A 22,012-nucleotide genomic window follows, 5' to 3' on the forward strand; every position below is an offset into this window, starting at 1 on the left:
GCGCGGCGCGGCTTCCCTCCTCCCGCCCCAGCCCGCGCCCGCACAGCCGCCGCCGTTGGCGCCGCCGCCGCCTTCGCCGCCGCCGCCTCCCGGGCGGGCGCTCAGAACATCCCGCGCCGCGTCCTCCACGCCCTGGGCTCCCGCCTGCCCGCCAGCGGGAGCCGGGCCCGCGCCTCTGGCAGCCATCAAGTGGCTTGTTAAGGAAATGCAGGTGAGTGCTTGCGGCGGGGCGGCTGCTGTCGGAGACGTGGGGTGTGTGCCTGTGTGTGCGAGCGGGAGCAAGAGGGAGCGCGAGCGAGCCGGCCAGTGCGGGAGCTGCCGGGAGATGCCCGCCGCCTCGGCTCCGTGCCCCGCCGCGCCCACACCCGGCGGCCCGAGCGCGTGGGGCAGCGCCTCGCCCTGAAAGCGGCTGGCCCCCCGGCTTCTCCGCCAGCCGCTCGCCGGCCTCCCCCGCCCCGCGCTCCCTCCCAGCCCGAGCCCTCCGGCTGCTCCTCCCCCTCGGCGTCCTCCCCTCAGCGCGGCGCTGACAGGCAGCCTCCACGGGTAGAGTGCAGGTACTTTGCCTTCAGAATAATTTGTAGGACCCCGGCGAGCTTGCGGAGCGCCCTCATTTTCTCCTGTCTTCGCCCCCCTCCCTCCCGAAAAGAAGACCCCACTTTTGAAACAACCAGAACCCGAAGCATCCGACCAAAGCCAAAGCCCGACGGGCGGCTGTTCTTGTGCTGTCCTTTCTTGCAGTTTATTCTGGGCCTGTGTGGAATAGAAAGACAATTCTTTATTTGACTGGTAGGGGAGAAACGAGAAGACTCCTCAGGCTTTCCAAGGAGGACTGGAGCGGCTGCTTTAGTAAGTAAACTGTGCTTCTGTATTTCTTGTCTTAAATTGAGGCATATGCTGAATGAATGCTTTTCCCCCGATGGTATGGGCGGGCAGTTTTTTCGTTTTACCGGGGAAGAAGTTGATTTATATAACTTCACTAGTTCTTAATTGAGAAGTGGTTTGCTAAGCTTGCTTTCTTTTCCTTTTCTTTCTTTCTTTCTTTCTTTCTTTCTTTCTTTCTTTCTTTCTTTCTTTCTTTCTTTCTTTCTTTCTTCCTTCCATTCTTCCTTCCGTTCTTCTTTCTTTCTCTCTCTCTCTCTCTCTCTCTCTCTCTCTTCTTTCTTTTTTGGAAGACCGTTGCATTCAGCAGACTTCAGTATGGGCAGTCTTGCTGGGAATCCGATTTTTTAAACGCTGATTGTTCAAGGGCTATGGGAAGCCTGGTTTGTGAAACGTTGGTTGGTTCTAAGATTTAAGGATGGTTTCCTTAAAAAAAGCTTGAACATTCTAACCCTACTGGTTCCCTTCTACTGCTAGCTTCAACCTCAGCCTTAATCCACAGCAACTCTCATCCTTCTCTGACATACTTGGTTGCTTGTTTTATCTTTGGTTCTGAAGAGAGCTTGTTAAAAAAAAAGAAAAAATTGGGTCAAGGGAAAGTTAATATAGGTGGTTTGAAAGACTGGAATAAAACCCTGCTGAGGTTTCATTATGCTTGTAGGTAGAGGAGATGTGGAAGAAAATCTGGGAATTTTAGCCTAGTTTGTAAAAAAAAAAAACTGGATGAAATTAATTTGGAGAGGGAATGTGAAAAATGTTTTGGAGAGGGCAGGAGCTGAGGCTGTGACTTTGACACAGCAGGTTATAACTTGTGACAGGGGCTCAGCAGCCAGTGACAGGTTTAAGGTGTCTCCTAGGACTGAATATCTCTGCATCAAAAACTTTTGCAGGTGGTATCCCTCTTGGGGCTAACATTACCATGTCAGTAGCTGCAGCATTTCTGTAAAAACAAGTAGGACACTCTTCATCTCTCTGTGAAAGGGTTAATATCTTAAAATTTAAAAAAGAGATATACAGTCTAACATTTGCCAGTATTTTGTAATATCTAAATAAAACCTTTGTGTTATGTCAGGAAAAATATAGTTGAGTCAGTCTGTTTTGCACAAGAGGGAGAGAATCAATAACATTTCAGCATTTTTTTTCCTTTATCACTGCCAAATGGATTCTGAATCTAATTCTTCCTGCATTGTTACATATACAGTAGATACAGTAGGAATTGCAGTTTAGTTAAAACAGAGGTGATTTTTAACAAATTAAAACTTCTTTGACATAATAGCACTCATACTGACAAGTGTAGAATAGTGATTAGGAAAAGTTTTTCTGTTATATCTTTAACTTTCAACTTTCTGTGTTAGTATAATATACACTTTTCTAATCAAATCCTTTGAAGAGTTAGAAACCAGACTGAAAATTAAAATCACTTATCTCACAGATTATTTTTAACAAAACACCTTACTATCAAATAATACCTGAGAGTTTTCTTATATTTAGTTGCTGATGATGGTAAAGTGAAAAACAATTACCTTTATATTTACTCAAGTAAATATATAAAAGCAGCTAAATTCATTTGGCATTGATTTTTAAAAATTTAAGAGTGAACTAACGTACAGTGGTATAAAAGAGTGAAAGCTCTTCTTAGAGTTGTTATGGTTATTCAATATCAGAAGCTCTGAATATCTTGGGACATAAGTTTTGGAGGTAATGAAATAACAGTAGGACAGTTGATGAATTTGTTGACATGAAGTTACCATACGTGGAAATCATTTTGGATAGATATATCATTGTTTCTTGTATATTACTCTATTTTCTATACAAATGTGTTTTCTTAGACGTATTACTGCTCTCAGCTGCCATTTCTATCATTGGTTTAAAGTGAATTTAAATAATTTAAAATGAAGCCTTTGGTTGATCAGATTTGGATTATAGCAAATGACCTCTACTCATTTGTGACCTCAAATATCTGAAAGCATACTTGATGTTTGAAAAAATTATTGAAAAATAAAAGGTGAGTTTGTACTGAGGTAGTCAAACTTAAGAGTGGTTCAAACATGTTATTACCTATATTACTGTTAGACACATATTCCACAGAAGAAAAGACATGACAGAATTCTTCATCCTGTTTGAATTTCTGAAAGATTTACACTTAACATGAAAACTAATCTGACACACATTCTGACTCTAATTATGTCATAGTGCTGGGGAAGATAGCCTAAATTAAAACCATTTCTAGTAAAGCTTGCACATATTATATTTGATCACTGTCTCTATGTAATAAGAGAGAAAAAAGTCAAAGCTGGATGGGGCGATTCAGTTGTCAGGTTTTTTTGCCACCAGCTTTTTGTGGAATACAGAGGTTGCAACTTTAAAGTTGAAAAAAGAAAGTTGCTAATGTCAGCAGTAATGTGTTTTATTATGTAATTGTTCTTGTTATTCAGATCAGATAATGGCCCTATGAAATACATAAAGAGTCTACAGGGAATGAATGATTAATTCCTCGAAACATGTGCTTACTAAAGGAGTTCTTACTAATAGAGTGCTGTATACCTGCATTTGCTTACAATTGCAGTTGGTGAGGGCAAACATACTTTTCTTTCTCTTAATATTAACGTAGAATTTACAGGTGTAGTCCTGTCACTATCATTACTTAAAGGTGGTTTTTTGTAGACCACATGGTCTTGCATTTTAGGGAACCCTTAAATGTGATTATTATTTTCTTAAAACTTTTAATTTAGAAAGTAAGACATTGTAAAGTAGATGTGATTTTGGAAGGCTAAACTGTGGTTAAAATTTACTTTGTTTTTCCCTCTATGAAATGACATCCTTTCTCTCCTGTGTACTACTAGTAGGGTGCAGATGCAACCTGCAAGGGCAAAGGATATTTTTCTTTAGTGAGATTAAGTATAAGAGAAAAGCTAAGATATTGCTGGTTTATATAAAATAATTAGCTGGATACTATGTTGAAATTTTAGGAATGGCTACTAGTGCACATGACAGTTGTGGCTACCACTGGTGTAAATTGTTTTGCTGTTAGAAAAGTAATATTGATGTAACTTCTGATATCTCTGCATTTCTAGGACTGGCTTATGGGAGTAGGTGGGGAATGGATGGATTTTATATGGTAATTTGAGAGCAGATGGCCTGAAATGCATGTTACACATTTCAAATTCACCCATCCAAAATCTTCTTTTTAGACATTTCTGAAAAATATGTGACTTTCAAAATTGCCTAATTGAATATCTATCAATATGTCTTTATCTATGAATCTCAAATTTAATATCACAAATAACTAAGATTCCTCCATTGTTTGGAGAAAACACCTCAATTTCAGTTATGTCTTTTTTGGACTTACACTTATACTGAATTTAATAAACTTCAGCAATGCAAATTATATGAAAATATATATTTGATAATGCTAATTTAAAAGTTACGGTGAATATTGGATGAATTGGATTTTGTATCCAGTTGAGTGCCTTTTGAATTCGTTTATCTCCTTATATATTTAAATGCAATTTTTTTATGACTACTGTCAGTTCAGTCAGTTTTAATCAGGCTTTTCAAAAGCAATTTGCCATCCATGAACAATAAATGGATTTCCACTGGTCCAGTTAAACAATGTGTATGTTAACTGTACTTGCAATAATGGTTATGTTTCTTCAAACCCTTTAAAAATGTGTTGAATGAAGGAAAATGAATGAAGAACCAAAAATGAACATTACCCACAAAGTGAACATTTATGTGATTGTAGAATCAGAAGTTTTGAGTTTTCCTCTCACCGTTATAATTGGCTGTGTGACCCCAGGGAGGTAACCTGGACTCTCTGTACCTGGGTTTTCTTCTCTGTAGAGAAATTGACCTACAGTCTGAAAATATTTCAATAACAAAATCTGAGAAACAAGCTAATGTAATTACTAATATAGTTAGTATTAGTGTTTAGCAAATTGTTGAATTACACTATGGCAGCTTGAGAATCTATGTAGGCGTTGGGGCAGCCATCTTGTTTGAAGGATGGCTAAAGAAATTGTTCTGAAGCCATGTTGGAAGTGCTTGGACACTGTTGCTATGTAGATTGAATGTTTATTTGGAGTGCTTTTAAAGGAGGAGGATGGAGATTATGGAAGGAAGGGGGTTGATTAAATTTTCTCTAAATCACCCTTCCCTCTTGCTACTGAAAGAATATCGTATAAATAAGTGTTTTTGGATTTATTACTGTATTCAATACCAGAGGGTATGAGAAGGTAAAAATAAGAGGAATTGCTTAGTCTCTTTTGACATCCTTTTTACTTCTTTTAATTACTTCATGTAAGCTATCTTACAATGTAATGTTTAGATAAATATGCACAATTGAAGTCAACTCATATTTTTTTCTGTGATATCTGTTATAGATGTCACAGCTAGAAGAAACCATAGAAGAATTTATTTCAACCCCTATATTTTAAAGACAAAACTAAAGACTTCAAAGATTAAGAACTATAAAGGTGACATAAATTTCCGAAGTTCACAGAGAGGCTTTCCATCACAGAGCAATAGTATCTAAGATACTACATGGGCAAGAAAACACACGGACAGTCATTTATATACCCGTTAGTAAATTATAAGTTAAAAAAATCTCATTGATGATGTAGGATACATTTCATTTAAAAATATTTTATAGTGATCATACTTCTCATCATGGAAAATGAACACAGAGAAAAAATACATATGGTGTTAATTTTAAGTGCTCTTTTTAAAATAGAAAAAGCCAATAATTTATACAGTTAAAAATTGTAGATACAATTTATCTAGATACAATTCATGTTATATAACTGATGCAATTGGAAACTTCCTCCCCTCTAAGAAAATCAGTGTGCCCAGTCCTTTCCTTTTCTGACAGAAATCTCTGGATGGTAGCAAGTGGCCTATATTTTTATAAATGTTTTATGTTTTAAATCATGGGAGACCGGGAGATCATGCTATATTTAAAATTTGTTTACTTTTGAATGCAAATTATGACTGATTAATTATAGAGAGTGTATTTGCTTTTCTTTGTGTGTATTTGCATGTGTGCCCTTGTGTATGTGTGTGTGTTTAAATGCATCTGTTCAAGATGGAAATTAGTGAAAATAGTGTGCTTAAAAAGTTTAGAAGTGTATATACGATAATTGAGTAGTCAACAGAGAACATATATTAGGGTGTACTGTATCAAATTGCTCTCTGATTAGTCCTTAAATCAAATGAAATTTCAACAGTATACCATATTACCAAGGCTTTCCGCCTTGTAATAATTTCATATATTTTCTGAATACCACATTGTAATAATTAAATATTCTTAAGGTTGAGATGTATAGAATTGCAGAGAACATAATTACTGTTCTTTTACATGTGCTATTATGGACCTTACTTACCTGGTTAAGTGTATGTACTTACATTAGGTGCTAAAAAAGGAAAGGAACAGATTCATATTTGATTATAACATGGTTGGTGACTTAAAAGCAGCCATCTTTAACCTCAAATTAAATGTGTATAATTTTAACTGGGATGTCTTGTTGTAAGATTCATTGCATATATGATGCTATCTGATTTACTTTGTCAAAGAACAAAAAATATTACACTTAAATGCAGAATTAGTGAACTTTTACAAAAAATCCATTTTAAGAATGCAAATATGTAAGCAATCAGCTACACAAGTCTATTAATACATTTATTGTGTTGGGACCCCTGTGAATTATACTTTTCAAAGACTACCCAAAGTTATATTTCTCAAATATAGTTTGTACTGTTGAAAAATAGACCTTTTCAGCAGCTACAAGAACAGAGAACAAAGCCTGGCAAGCATGTGTGCACATAGACCTCTTTACTACTTACCCACTAAACACATGTGTTATGGGATTTGTATCATAGGATATACTCCTGTTTCTTTCATTAGATTGTCTTGGAACAAAGGCCTAGAACATAGCTTCCTTCCAGTTCTAGAAAAGGTTAATTTAGAATACAGACCAAGAAAAAATAAGAGCAGTAGAGTGTTTCCTGTTTGTAAATGAACTGTTCTAGGCCACTTGTCCAAGATATTTATTTAGGTAGGGAAAAAAAAATACTCATCCATGCTGTATCCCTGAGATGTTGTCCAAGTACAGTGACCTAGAATCTTTAGGATCAAGATCATAAATTCTACTTAGAGGTAGAATGAAGGATGCAGAGCGGAGAGGATGGAAGAAAGGAGAGAATTGTTAATCTTGCCTTAGAAGCCATATTCTTCCACTTTTTATTCTTCCCACAAATTGGTTTCAAACTTTGAGATATGACTTTTCACCTTGGAGTAAATGGTCATCAGATTAACAGGGAATCTGGCTCATACCTTCACTGTGCCATAGTCCTAGGTTTTGCCATTGCTACCTTGTATCCATCTGGAACTGTTAAGGAGGTTAGTTTATCAGTTCCTGATCTGTATTAATTCCTCTTTGATTTTGCCACAAAAATCAAGGACAGGAAAATACAGGCACCGTATGCACTACTCCTAGAAGTAACATTCTCTTCTATTTCCCATTTTGGATATATTTTCAAGTCAGAATCACTAGTCAGGATTATGCAATATGTACCACATGGCGGCATAACCCATATAACACTTGATCCCCAAATATTTATTGTCTCCAGTGTTCCAAGCAACGCTGAGTAAACACTCGTAAGGTAGCAAGTTAAAATTGCCCAAATTGCGACCACCTTATATTCTTATGAAATGTTTCCCCATTATCAAGAATTTTTTTTATTATTTTTTATTCCATGGAGAAAATGTAATCTCCCTAAAGAATCTCTTCTCTTAAATCACAGGAAAATTTCTCGGTACATGGCTTCTTTTATCATCTCCCCCTGCTCATTGGCTGTCATCCTGAGTCAGAGGCATCTCTTCTAGAAGCTGGGTGGAATCCTTTTTGCTTATGTAGCAGCTGCAGGCTATGCTGTATTCCACTGCAAAGTTGACATCTTTCAACATCTTCAAAGCTGTATTACTCCAATGCTAATTGGTCATGTTCCCCACTCTCCAAAGTTCCAGAGAGGCAGGCAGTAGGGTATGATAAGCATATCACTCTACCCTCCTCATATTGACAAGATATGGAAAACACAAATAAATCTCCAGACCGCTGTAGCAGTTTATAGTCCATGTACCAGTCCCTTGTATTTCCAAATTCATGGGATACAATACAAGTTATAGTCAACGATCGTGTTGTTTCAGTTGTAACCAAAGCATCATTGGAGAAGTGTATTGGTTTTACGGGGAAAGAGAACAGAGAAAAAGAGAGGAAATTCTACCTGTACATTTTGCTGTGTGGCTTATTTTCATAAGCGGTCTTATAATATGTACTTTGGATCAAATAACCAAAGAGGAAGACAAAAGTGTAATTTAAATTTTTAGAAACTTACTTGGATTGTTAGATATCTTTGGAGTTAAAAAATTACCATAAATTCACCTCTTGATTTCTCTAGTTTCTAATTTAATTTTAAAGAGTTTCTATTTTTATTCTCTTTAAGAGCCCTTATCAAAGATACTGTACTTCTCAACAGTAATATTTGAAAAACTGTCCTGAGATAGTGTATTGTTTCACCTTCAAGGAAACTTACATTTCTAAATTTTAATACTGGACTATGTGCCTTAAAAAGATAGGAAAGTATCTTCCCATCATTTGTTATTTTCATTTTATTTTATAATATACTCAGTTCTTAATTAATATTTATTAATGGTATTTATTGCAGTGGATCATTGCTTGTAATTTTAGTGTGTAAGGATGTCTGGTGGCTTCTCCTCTGAATGGATGTGTTCATTCTGTGTCATTTGTGCTATCCATTTGTTTTCTCCTAGGAAATATATGTGGTTAGCTCTGTAAGACATGTCTTAGCCTCATCATTTATACCTGTGTGGTTCAAGACAACAGGGCTTTCTTGTGGTAGAATTGTGTGCTCTCAGGATTGAATTCAGCACTTCAGTGTCTCATTTCCCTGCCCCTCAGGATGGCATGCCTTCCTCTTGTGCTTTTTTTTTTTTTTTTTTGGTGCTTTCTATTTTCCCATAGACCACCTCCATTGTGGAAAGTTGCCAGATTTAATAGCATAAATTACACATTCCCTAAGACACATTGATACTTACTGGCTTTTTGAAGTAGTACATCTAAAGAAATATTCTAATTGTTATATATATATATATATATATATATATATAAAATATAGACAATATATATATGCTCTGTGTGTGTGTGTGTTTATATATATGCTGTTTTCAGAGAAAGAAATTTCAGGCAATATTTGTTTTGGTGTGAAATCTTATAGGCTGAACCTGGAGACAAATCCGTTTATGGAGCTAGGTCAGAAGAGATCATATGTTTCCTACTAGAGCAGGCTTCCTTTCTCCCTTATTCAATAGGAATTGAATACAGAAGTGTCTTCCCATTTCTATTTCTACTGCCAAGTTTCCCTTTTTTGCTCATTTCCTTTGATCTTAATAGGAACCCGGTGCCACAGTTACACAGGGATGACTCTGTTGGTCACGTGAGAATATAAAAGTGTATATTGTTAAGATTTGTTAATCGATTACAGCATTGTTTGTATTGTGCAGTTCCATTACATCTCAGTCATCGCTCTCATCGATATAATAATCTACATTTCATAACTAGTCCATCACTTCTTATGGTTCTAGTCATCACTTCTTATTACATTAAAAGAAAGAAGCAATTTTTTTCCCTAATCAGTGATGGCATCATGGGTTTTGGAATTTTTTGGTTCTGTGGAATCTTCTCGTGAGCTCTGAAAAAACCTTAAGATAGGAGGTGATAATAATAGCTAACATTTATTGACTCTTTAATGTATGCCAGTCAGTATTTTAAGGGCTTCATGGGCATTAACTCATTTATTCTCACCTCAGCCCCATGGAATCAGTACAGTTATTATCTTTAATTTACAGATGAGGAAACTAAAGCTCATAGAAGCAAGGGAAATTTGCCCATTGTAGCATATCAAGTGAAGCACCTTTGTGCTCTGCCTGCACATCCCACATTTTAAACCACTTTGCTATATTGACATTTTGACATAGATTTATAATATGTTCTCCCATATGCACAACATTAGTATATAAGAATTCCACAATTGCATAGGTTTTATATGTCAAATGTGGAAAACATGAGGTATCCCTGCTTTGCTTTTATGATACAATTCCTTTAAAATGAAGCCAACACAAATTATTGTAAGTAAATGATAACATACAGGAATGGAACACTGTGAAAGTGTTGCTCAGGGAAACAAAGAAGTGAGGACAAATCACACCAAGGCCAACTATCTCCAGATAGCTCTTGCCAAAGTTGAGTGGGTAAGGACTGTGCAAATGCTTTATAGTGTATTCCTTTTCTTTTCTATTTTTAAAATATTTTATTGGAGAATAGTTGATTTACAATGTTGTGTTAGTTTCTGCTGTACAGCAAAGTGAATCAGTTATATATATACATATACCCACGCCTTTTTAGATTCTTTTCCGATATAGGTCATTACAGAGTACTGAGTAGAGTTCCCTGTGCTATACAGTAGGTCCTTATTAGGTATCTATTGTATATATAGTGGTGTCTATTTCTTTTCTTCCTTGGAGAGTGTTGATCTGGTAGAAAGAGAACCTGATGTGCTCTGTTTTTGCCAGTGGTGTCCCTCCAAGCTCAGGTCCCTTCTCAGGAGTAGGTTGAGCAAGGTGGTTCCCACCAAACAGGCAGGCCCCTTCTTGGCCATAGATTTTATGCTGTATCAGCTTTTTACATACCTTGTTACACGTAGTGACTGGTGACCAAGAGCCACAATTTTTGAGAATCAACCAAAATGTGTGAGTCAGTTTGTCTTATGTAGAAGGCATAGAGGAATAGAAATGAAAAGGCAGGGAAGATGAGCTCAGGATGTACCATGGAGTGAGATTTAGGGTCAAGAGGGCCACATCTACCAGTACTTTAATGAATGTGTCCCATGATAATGACATGAGACTGGCATAACTAACTGGTACAAAGTATAAGTGTTGCTGTTTATAAGCAGTAAAGAAATTAAGAAGAGGTAAACCAAACATTGGTCCTGTAAGAGTCATTTTAATTACAATTATTTTTGTGAACTCTTACTATTTATGTCTCATTGCCATGTAGTCTGGGTATTATTTACACCATTGCACCACATTGGATTAATTCATTGTAAATTTCATTAGCTGGCAATAGTAAACTACTTTTGCTTTTCTTTTTTTTCCAGTGTGTTGATCACTTTTCTTGAATTTTTGCATGACTGCTTACTGGAAACTTAAATATGAGTCACAGCATAAATCATGATTTAATTTTAAGATTATAAAAATTGAAAAGTTAAACTATTACCTGTACATTAACCAAATTTAAAAAGGTTGAATAAAATAATCTTAGTAAACATTTATTTGGTTTCTAATATATGAGAAATGCTTGATGCTTATTGGTGGAAATCTGGTGCCCTAATTTTGAAAGGACATGAGAAATATCTCAGATGTTCTGTAAAATTATCAGAAATTTGTGACATTTTAAAAATCAAACTGAATAAAACATTAGCTATACATTTGTCAAGTTATAATTTTAATTAATACCACAAGATGGCAAAGCATATACAAAAAATCCCATGTTCCCTATATTGGGGAAAATACATAATACCAAAAATAGAAATTTAAAGTTATTTTATAACTCATATTTCAAGAGGCACAAACCTCTTCCTTACAGGTGTGAAAGGTATGGAAACACTTAATGAACAAGTTTATTGGATTATCTTTCCCCCCCAAGGTGTTCCTAAAGTCTTTCCTCCCTAAGGTGTTCTGATTACTTGCCAAGAAAATTCAACGGATTTTCCTTTCAAAGTGAGAATTGAGGAGTAGAAAATGTGCCAGACTGGGCAGTTCTGTGATGCAAACTTGTCCCCTGGAGACCTTTGTAGGACTGCTAAACTGTTAAAATGCTTGTTACAAGCAAGGGTTTGGCCTTCTGTCCCTGAAAAGCTTGTAGGAGGAGCAGTGGTCAAGAATAAAAAACAAAGAAACCCTGGACCCTTTCACACATTGGCAATAATATCTTTTTATTTCTTTTGATTTATGAACAAAGAAGACATAATCTTCAGATCCGAAGTGTTTTTAAACGGGTAGTCCTAATTATTATTAAAATGTAATATACTCATTATATACAGTATAATTTGCATATACAGTATGGGTTATACAAGATACCTTGGATTAGATCTCTGCAGGCAAACAGATGTAATAGGTGCAGAAAATTAGCTAAAATAAGCAGAATCTGCAACTTCAAGAGAGTAAAGTTTTTTAAAGGTCTGGGTTGTCTCATCAAATTTGTGCCAGCATCCACCTTTATCTCAGTGGGGTCCTACCACAAAAATGATAACTATTAGTGACCAAGCTCTGTCAGGCCCACCCTGTATTATTTACTAAAATTTCCCCCATGCCATAATTTTGCTTCAGGGTCTTACCAAATTGTCATATTCCATTCAGGCTGCTATAACAAAAATAACATAGACTAGGTAGCTTATAAACAACAGAAATTTATTCCTCACAGTTCTGGAAGCTGGCATGTCCAAGGTCAAGGTGCTGGCAGTTTTGGTGTCTGGTGAGAGCCCATTTCTTGGTTAGTAAGCAGCCTTCTTCCTGCTGTATTCTCACATGGTGGAAAGGGCAGGGGAGCTCCCCGCAGTCTCTTTGTAAGGGCACTAATTCCATTCATGATGGCTCTACCTTCATGACCGACACCTCCTAAAAGTCCCGCCTCCATATACCATCACATGGCGGAATAGATTTCAACATAAGAATTTTGGAAGGAGGCAACATTTAGTCCATAGCACAAATCTTACCTGGATGACTACTTCCTGTCTTCCCACTTCTACCTTATCTCCTCTATTCTTTTCTCTGCCACCAAAAGATTTTTTTTTTTCCAAAATGCAAATCTGATCATGCTTAAAGCATTAAAAGATTCTTTATTGCCTGGAGTATAATGTTAAAAGGAAAACTTAGTGTGCCGTAAATGGGCCTTCCTGACTCAGGTTGCAACCTTTTCATCATTATTTCTTGCCTTCTCCCCTGCTGCACTATGTACTCTATAATAAAGCCATATAAACACATTGAAGTTAACAACCGAATAATTTAGGTAGCTTATGATGAAAATGATAACGATGATGACGATTTATAATTGCTTTTTCCTTGTTGAAGAGGCTTCTCAAATTTTGCACTATTACATGTATGTGTCCTTCAGACACTAATTTTGAATCTGATTTCACAGTATCATGAGTATCCTTTCCAGTCAATGACATATATACAATAGAATGCCAAATTTGAGGGACTTCTTTCTTTTTGTGGCTTTGCTCAAGATGAACCACCTACTATATTATTTCTGCACAACAAATCAGTCAGTTTTCTGTTGCTTCCCAGCAGCGGCCAGTATCTGCCATACAAAGTAATGATCTCTAGCAAAATTTTATGTTGTGTTTCCCCTGCCAACTCCAACGTGGTCAGCCTCCTTTGGCTTACCATCCTGGAACTGTGTGGGTTTCTTACTGTAGCCCAGCCCTCATAAGAACAGACTCTGCTGCTCACAGCTTGGCTGGGCTCCAGGTCTTTGTTGCTGGAAATGCTACTGTAACATCTGTTGGGTATGGCATGTATGTAGTTACTGTCATCAATCTTAAGAATTTGGGTGCACTTTCCAGGATCGTGGCACACACTGTATAACATGAAATCTGTCTTGAAGAGAATGTTGCAGATCAAAAAGGGAAACAGTTCATGGTATGTTTTTACAATGTAGCTTTGATATTAAGAACTTCCGAAAAACCTTTGTTGGATATTTAGATAACATATGACTGCTTTTCTGTTGAATTACCAGGTAGAAATTATTTTTTAAGGAAATTTGTTTATACAAGGGCTTGAAAAAAATCATTGATTTTTAAATCCATTTTGTCTTAGGAAAGGAACCCCAGATTTTAAAGTGATATATCATAAGATGAAGTAAGTATGTAATCACAGCTTCCATGTCTGCATTTTTAGTGACCTTTGAAAATATTGCATGAACCCCTTTTTAGACTACACATTCAAAATAATGTGATGACTGCAAAAATATTGATTGGGTCCATATTAATATATTTCTGTGGTCTAAAGAACCCATTTTATTGGATCTGTTTCTTTGTATCAGTAACTAAAGCTGATAATTATTGAGTCTGATCTGTTGGGGAGATTGGAAGGACTGGGAAGGGGGAAAGCTGAGCAGAAGAGGAAAGAATCAAGATGTTATTGCTGAAAAAGTCACAAAACTGGGGGAAAAAACGCCTATGTTTTTGGAAAATAGAGTAATCTTGAGTTATTGCAATCCATGCAAAATCTCAGAATTGAGTTCTCTGATTAAGTAACTTAACAGCCACATGATCACTGGAATAGTTTGGAAAATTATAAAATATTCATGACCAAACTTTGAAAAAAAGTTGCAGTATTTGTCCTGGTAAGCAGTTGGTTGTTCATTTGTTTGTCTTTTCCCATAGAGTAACCAATCTAAGAATTCCAGAGCCCATCGCCCACATTTTGGCTCATCTATCGGTATTCCTAATTGATTTAAAATTAAATGAATTTAAAATACTTATTAACCCAGATGGTACACTTCAAAAAATAAATCAGTAGTAAATAAAGAGTCAGCATTCAACATTGTACAAGTTAGATTACATATTAAACCTTTATAACTGTGTGACCCCAAAACAAAGTATCTGAAATGAAATAGAAATATTTTTCTTACATAATAGTCCTCAGTTGAGTGGCTCAGGCTGATGGGATGACACTTGTTTCACAAGGACATTCATGGGCCCAGGTTTCTTCCATCTTGCTGCTCAGCCATTACCTAGAGAGGAGTCCTTATCTTCAGGGTCAAATTTAGGTAATAAATAGATAGGAAGTTAAGGGAAACAGCGTTGCTTTAAGGGAATTTCCATTCCAGTCACATTGAATCTAGTCATATGGTCATATCTGGCTGCAAGGGAAGCTGGGAAATGTAGTGCCTAGCTGGGTGGCCAGGTAACTAGCTAAACTGGGGAGTTGCTTCTATTAAAAGGAGGAAGAGGAAGACAGATACTGAAGGAGTTAGTATTCTCCACTTTAGTTATTTACATCTTATAAAAAAATTGGTGAGAACTTAACATTGTCTCCCTTCTTTTCTTTATATCTTGCACAACTTTTCTATACTCTGAATCTAGAATAGGTAGTTGAGATGTTTTGTCGTCTATTCTGTTGTTTGGATTAGCAAGAAAAAGTCTAGGTGAAAACATTTAGTATTACTAATAATGAACAAGAGGCTCCATGATATTCAATACCAAGTTTTTATAATTATTTTTTCAGAATTAAATGTGAAATTAGAACCCAGGTAACTTAACTGACATTTCAGACTACTGTGCAATAAAGAATGTGTCTGGACTTCTGTAAAATTTTAATGTATTTTATGCAGAGAATCACCTAAAAATGTAAAACTTTAAAGAAGATTGCTAAATTGTTGCAGCTAATTTTTCTTTTTAACCTTCATTTTCCGTCCATGATAGTGAATTTATCTGTGCTGTGTGGGTTGAGCTCACAAACAGAAATCATGGGCTGAGTCTTATTTGCTTTAAATTATGACAGTAGGTCAATTCCTTTCTCTGAAGACACAACTACTTTGAGCTAAGAAATTCAAAATACGTAATACTTACGATAAAAATGAATACAGTGTCTGAGATGAAATCAAAGAATGAGTTAATAAAAACATAGAATTGATACTTTGCAGTTATAATCCGTGTCTTTTCAGGTTTTGTAAAATTTTCAGAAAACTGAGCCTCAATCTGTGGCTTGCTGGTCACTCCATACACAGTGCAGTTGTCTGATAAGACTATCTTGGTTTCTGGTGAATCCTGCTGGTAAATTTGATGAGGGCTGCAAATGCCTGAATCTTGCATCACACCCATCCATCAGGAATGCATTAGTCTTCATGCTTTCCCAGGGAAGAATTTTTATGAAGTTGTCCAGGGAATCAGAATAAAATGATAACTTATAGCAGGCCCATCTGGAAAGACCCAATATTCAATGGAAGTCATGTTATGTTGTTAATATACACTGTAGAATTACTTATGAGAAGGTGTAAAATGCTTCTTGCTGACATTCTAGCTATAAATAATGCAAGAGTAAACACTTTAATAATTTCAATTAATACTGAAGTGTAGCTTTAATTTTTCTAATTACAGCCGATATTCCTAAATCTGGGACTTCTGGCGGAAGTTAATGAAATCTTTGCTTATCGTTGCAGTTGTATTATAGAACTTGCTGTTGAAGTGCAGGATGCTTTAATTAAAAATATTTTCTAATCTAAAATGTGCTGTTTTAATGCCTTAAAAAAGTTTCAAGTCATGCATTATTTTAAAATGGATCTTAAATGAATCCAACTGCATTTTTTGATTTCTGTTCATTTGGTATTTCAGTGTTAATAAAATGCCAATTTTTCTTCATAGAGTCAAATGGTGACTCATTGAATTAGTTCAGTAAATTCATTTGAGGAATGAAACTCTGATAGTGCTCAATGTATGTTTATACAAAGAATAGCTTTTTATCAGTTTGCTCTGGATAGAAAAAACTCAAATAAATTATTAAATTATTACAGGCTATAAATAAAGTATTTAACAAGTATATTTGCATGTGCTAAAAATTTTAATGGACAGTCTTGGTACCAACATATAACATGCTTTGTTACCAATAGTATGGATAATAAGCAAGGACATAAAAGGGCTCCCCCAAAATTTCTTCCCCAAATACGTTATTGGGTGCCAAATAAACTGTTTAACACATGTATCTGCATATTCTAAACAACCTTCAGGGACAATCATGATACCAAGTAATGACATGCTTCATTATCAATAGTACAGATAATAAATAAGGGCATTAAAAAGGCTCCCCCCAAGTTTCTTCCCCAAATATATTATTATTTGGTACCAAATAAACTACTTAACATGTGTGTTTGTATATGCTAAATAATTTAATGGACAATCTTGCCACCAAATAATAGTATATTTGCGGGAGAAATTTTGAGGGAGCCTTTTTCATTTATTTATTTTTTTGCGATACGCAGGCCTCTCACTGTTGTGGCCTCTCCCCTTGCGGAGCACAGGCTCCGGATGCGCAGGCTCAGCGGCCATGGCTCACGGGTCCAGCCGCTCCACGGCATGTGGGATCTTCCCGGGCTGGGGCACAAACCCGTGTTCCCCTGCATCGGCAGGTGGACTCTCAACCACTGCGCCACCAGGGAAGACCGAGGGAGCCTTTTATATTCTTATTATCTGTGCTGTTGGTAATGAAGCATGTTTTTTCATGCAATACTTTGTGTCTCATTTGCTATGTATAATAGCAAAAAATAAATCAAAGACTATGATGAAACTAGAGAAAATCCTTTAGTAATCATGATACAAAGATAGCTATACAATGTCTTTAGCCTTTTTGGATCATTCTTTTTAGAAACAGTCATAAATTTTTCATGTTTGATTTGATTTACTTGGCAAAAGTTACATATACTACCTAGGACTTGGTCTTTATTACCAGTCAGATATATTATGTTTGCACATGTTATACTTATTCTCATACCCTGTAACCAAATGTTATTCTAATAGTAAATAAATACTCTGAACAACTGTGAGGCTTGTAACTTATAGTTTAACTAATTCTTATATGTATAAAATATATATTTCCTAACAAAATAAGTTATTTTTCTGTAACTTCAATTCTTGACTGCTAGCTTCTCATTTTTCACATTTTACCAGCTCTTCAAGGTGTTCACCATTATACCCAATTTGGAGCCAAAGGTAAATTTAACCAGTGCTCCATTTAACGAAAATAATTAATGTACATATTAAATTATGAAGCCCATAAGAAATAGTATACAATCATTGTAATATGTATGCTTATTCTTTGTTTCCTTTTATTTTATGCTCTCTTTAAAATTTGGTCATTGTTTATAACCACACAAAAAATATTATTTTAGAAAAAAATTATCTTAGTAATTGCTAGACTATGAGGGCCTAATCTAATTGTGTATGACATGGACTCATTAAATGTGAGTGAGTAGATTAACAAACATATGTGTGTGTGTATATATATATACACATATGTATTATATACATATGCACACAAACACACAACACATGTGGATGTGATGAATATGCTACATATAAACATAATTAAGTGCTTTTGGGAAGTTTTGACAACTTTTACTTCTTTTTGTTCAATATACATTCTATAACAAAATAAATGATTAACAAATTTGATAACAAAATAAACAGTTCACTATTTTTAAGTATAGTGTTTAATAGTTAAATTGATTAGGAACCTGGGCTTTAGAAATAGTGAAACTCAGATCAATTCTAGCTCTACTAATTATTAGATTCTTGATCTTCAGCCAGTTACTAATGTCAGCAAACTTCAGTTTTTTCATCTGTAAAGCAGAAATTCTATTACTTACCTTTAAGGTGTTTTTGTAGAATTAAGTCAGAACATAAATGTAGGTATAAATAAAGGTGTATGTTTGTATGTATGTGACTGTGATTATGAGGGATTAGAAGAAAATATTTGAAAGGAAAATAGTTTCAATTATTTTTAAAATCACACTACAAATAATATGCATAAAGAGGTAGGGATAATGGCAATATCTCGTCCTTTCTCTTTTAGAATGTATAGAACGTATTTAATTAATATACAGTGGACTAATGCATATGCATTTTTATCTCTTATTACATGAGATCATCATGTTATGTTCTTAATTTTTAAAGTCTTAATTATGGAAAAAAGCACTTGGTACATTCATTAGGTTTTATTTATTTATTTATTTTAATAAAGTAGCTGCAGCTTGTAGGGAAAGTATTTTAAAATGCACACTAAGGTGGGCTTTGGAAATTAGTTAATGCTTATCACTGATACATAATTCTAATTTTAATTTATTATATAAATAAATTTATTATAATTTATTAATAACATCCACAGATTGAATAAAAAAGTTCCCAGAACTATTAATAATGTGGGCAAATTGTATTAAAGGCATAGTTATGACCCCGAAGCTACCCAGCAAAATGAGCCAAAAAGCAAAACCCAACTGCCTATAGAAGATCAGCTTATTTGGTGAGTGAACTGAGAAGGAAACATATCTTTCTGAAAAGCCTTGTTTATGTTTGCTTCACTTTGTAGAAATTTAAAGCCAAGATAGCTTAATGAATTGTCACTGATTTTTCCAACTTGTTTGGAATTAATTATTGGTTATTTGAGGGAAAATTCATGTAAAACTATTCAATTAATTGTAAATTACCTCATTATCTTTTATAGTTCATCTATGTTTTTATTTTTTAATTTACTTTTACCATTGATTTTCTTTAATTAGCAATTAACAATAAAAAAAACTTCTTTAGATCAGCTGCCTAGATAATTAATACACTGCTATGGATTTCTGTGGAGACAATAATATGTTAATGGATGCTTTCATTTGACCTAAGCCTCATTTTTCACTCTGAAAATGGTACCTCTACAGAGTTAGACAAGAACCACACAATGTAAGCAAATTGGTTATTTTACATTCTGAGGTTAACATATGATCTAATTATCTACTATAAAAAATTACCATTTGAATAATTAAGTCAACCTGTCATTGAGCTTTTTTGGAGAAAAAAAAAAACCTCTCCTGAGGGTTTTTTTTTTTCTTCACTTCTGGACAACATGAAAGTAAAATTTGTATCACTTCTACCTCTTTAAAGTGCAAATGATTTCATAAAGAAGTGGCATTTTTCATTTAATTTGATATTGTGACAAAGACCCACTCAGAAATGTGTATCCGTACTCCAGTGTAAGGATACAAAATATTTCATCTCAGCTGCCCTTACCACACACCTTTGAACTAGTAGACATCTCGTGATACCTCATTAGACAGAATAATTGTGGCAAGGGTGTGACCTTGTATCTCTGAAGCATTCTCCCATTTGATGGATGGTGTGAATGACTAAGTGGGTCAGTCCCAGTTGATTGTAAGCCATTCGTTCTCATTAGGCTGTCAGCCACAAAACTCCAACAACATACCAAGTTGTTTGAGAAATGCAGCAATTTATTGAAGACATTTTTATATCTGCCTCTCTTAAAGCAATCAGCAGTTCAAAGAACATAAATTAACTGAAAATTCAGGTATAAATAGCATCACTTTATTTTTGCTATACTAAGCTCCTTGCTTGCATTTAGACTGATTTGATATTAATCAGTGATCATAATTTTATAGGTGCTTTACTCTTTTGAGTTTAGTTGAGTGAAGATTGAAATATAAAAAGTCATTTCATCTGTCACTCCAAAGCACTGAAAAAGCAATATCCAGTTGAATTGTACTCAAGACATGTGCAATTTAATTTCTCCTTTATTTATTTTTAAGGAAAGTAGAGAACACGTGCTTTCTCACAACTAGAGGAAACTGTTCTCTGTAATTGCCAGTAAAGGAAATTATATAATCTGCTTGTTTAGGCTTATTCTGCACAATGGATGGCAACTAATATAAACAATTCAAAATAAGTAGGAAAGATAGAAGCACAACTCAAAAAGGAGTTTAATTTTTCTTTTTAGGAAGAAAGAGTAAAATCTAAATACTTCTTTTAATGATAATGTGATTTTGCTATGCGCTGAATGTATATTTTTAAAAACAAAGGAGAGGGCAGTAATGGCAATGAGAGAGAAATGACTTGAATTAAGAAAAAAAAAAAAAAAGCAGCACCTTCCTGGATAGAGGGAAGATTTTGAATTGTAGATTGTGTATTTTCTGTCTCAGCAATAAGAAAAAAAAAGTCAAGGTTACAAATAGGCTTAGGTTTTTTTTTTTTTTAATAGAAATGCATATTTTGCTTCAAGCTTTCCCTTCCTTTGAAAATAGTTCATTAAAATCTCTTTGGCTCAAGTTCCAAAATGTTGTCTGTCTGCCAAAATTCTTAGAGAATTCCCAGTCTCTTTGTATTAATATGAAGTGTGTCATATATATTGAAGCAGGATTATGCATGATGTATCCGTAGAGAAATATAGACATGTTTAGAACAAAAACAAGGTTCTGAAACCACTTGGTGACCTCCAGATCCCTCTTTTTTTCTATACAAAACTTGTTGGTCTAGGTTGAACCAGCCTGTAAATATAAAGGAAAGTCAGTTTTGTAATAATATTCAAATAATGATGGCTTTGAGCTTCCATGTTTTTAGTTGCAGGAATTTGGGGCCTTAAACAATGTCTGTTCCAATGCTCTGTTTATGTCTTCATGGGCAATCACCGTCACATATGCCCTAAAACTTTGTTACTCAGATTATGGTTTGTGGACCTGTGGCATGCGTATCACCTGGAAGCTTGTTCAAAATGCAGACTCTCAGGCCCCACGCCGGGCTTTTTGAATTATCATCTTTATTTAAGAAGATCCCCAAGTAGTTCCTGTTAGGTTTAAGCAGCATTTTAGAATTCAACTCCATGTTTTTCTGATTTGGTTCACTTGTCAAAGTGCCATGTCACTTTATATTCTGCCAAAGGACATGTTAGGTCACTGCTTGGCCACTTGTAACTGGCGTGGCTGTTACCTGTAGCTGGGGTCACAACTCTGTTCTTATGAGATGTTTGTAATGTTCTATCTTTTAACACTTTCCCTCAACCATTAAGCACCCCCCCCTTAATTTCACACAAAAAGAAACCATGCTGTAGTTGTTTTTTTTTTAACATCTTTATTGGAGTATAATTGCTTTATAATGGTGTGTTAGTTTCTGCTTTATAACAAAGTGAATCAGTTATACATATACATATGTTCTCATATCTCTTCCCTCTTCTGTCTCCCTCCCTCCCACCCTCCCTACCCCACCCCTCTAGGTGGTCACAAAGCACCGAGCTGACCTCCCTGTGCTATGCAGTTGCTTCCCACTAGCTATCTATTTTACGTTTGGTAGTGTATATATGTCCATGCCACTCTCTCACTTTGTCACACATGCTGTAGTTTTAAACATCCTTTTTTAAAGTTTTGGAGACAATGACAGTTCAGCATACCTAAAGAGTAGCTTACTGTTGGCAACTCCATTTCATTTCTTTTAGTTCACAGGCTCAGACTTGTCT

The 22,012-nt window shown here is 35.4% G+C and overlaps 1 protein-coding gene across 23 annotated transcripts in view; it reads left to right on the top strand.

Annotated features, from left to right (window-relative positions):
- The first annotated feature begins 519 nt into the window (after positions 1-519).
- PTPRD (protein tyrosine phosphatase receptor type D) overlaps positions 520-22,012 on the top strand; it is a 2,143,853-nt gene continuing 2,122,360 nt past the window's right edge. For 5 of the 23 annotated variants that reach the window (XM_049711290.1, XM_049711288.1, XM_049711294.1 and 2 more), the window contains exon 1: positions 523-846. The gene's annotated coding sequence lies outside the window, so the exon portion shown is untranslated. Of the gene's footprint in view, positions 847-22,012 lie in introns of all 23 variants that reach the window. The other 18 variants (XM_049711298.1, XM_049711300.1, XM_049711299.1 and 15 more) reach the window with 9 other exon arrangements.

This window comes from Orcinus orca, chromosome 6, assembly GCF_937001465.1.
Source record: "Orcinus orca chromosome 6, mOrcOrc1.1, whole genome shotgun sequence".
NCBI classification, from domain to species: Eukaryota; Metazoa; Chordata; class Mammalia; order Artiodactyla; family Delphinidae; genus Orcinus; species Orcinus orca.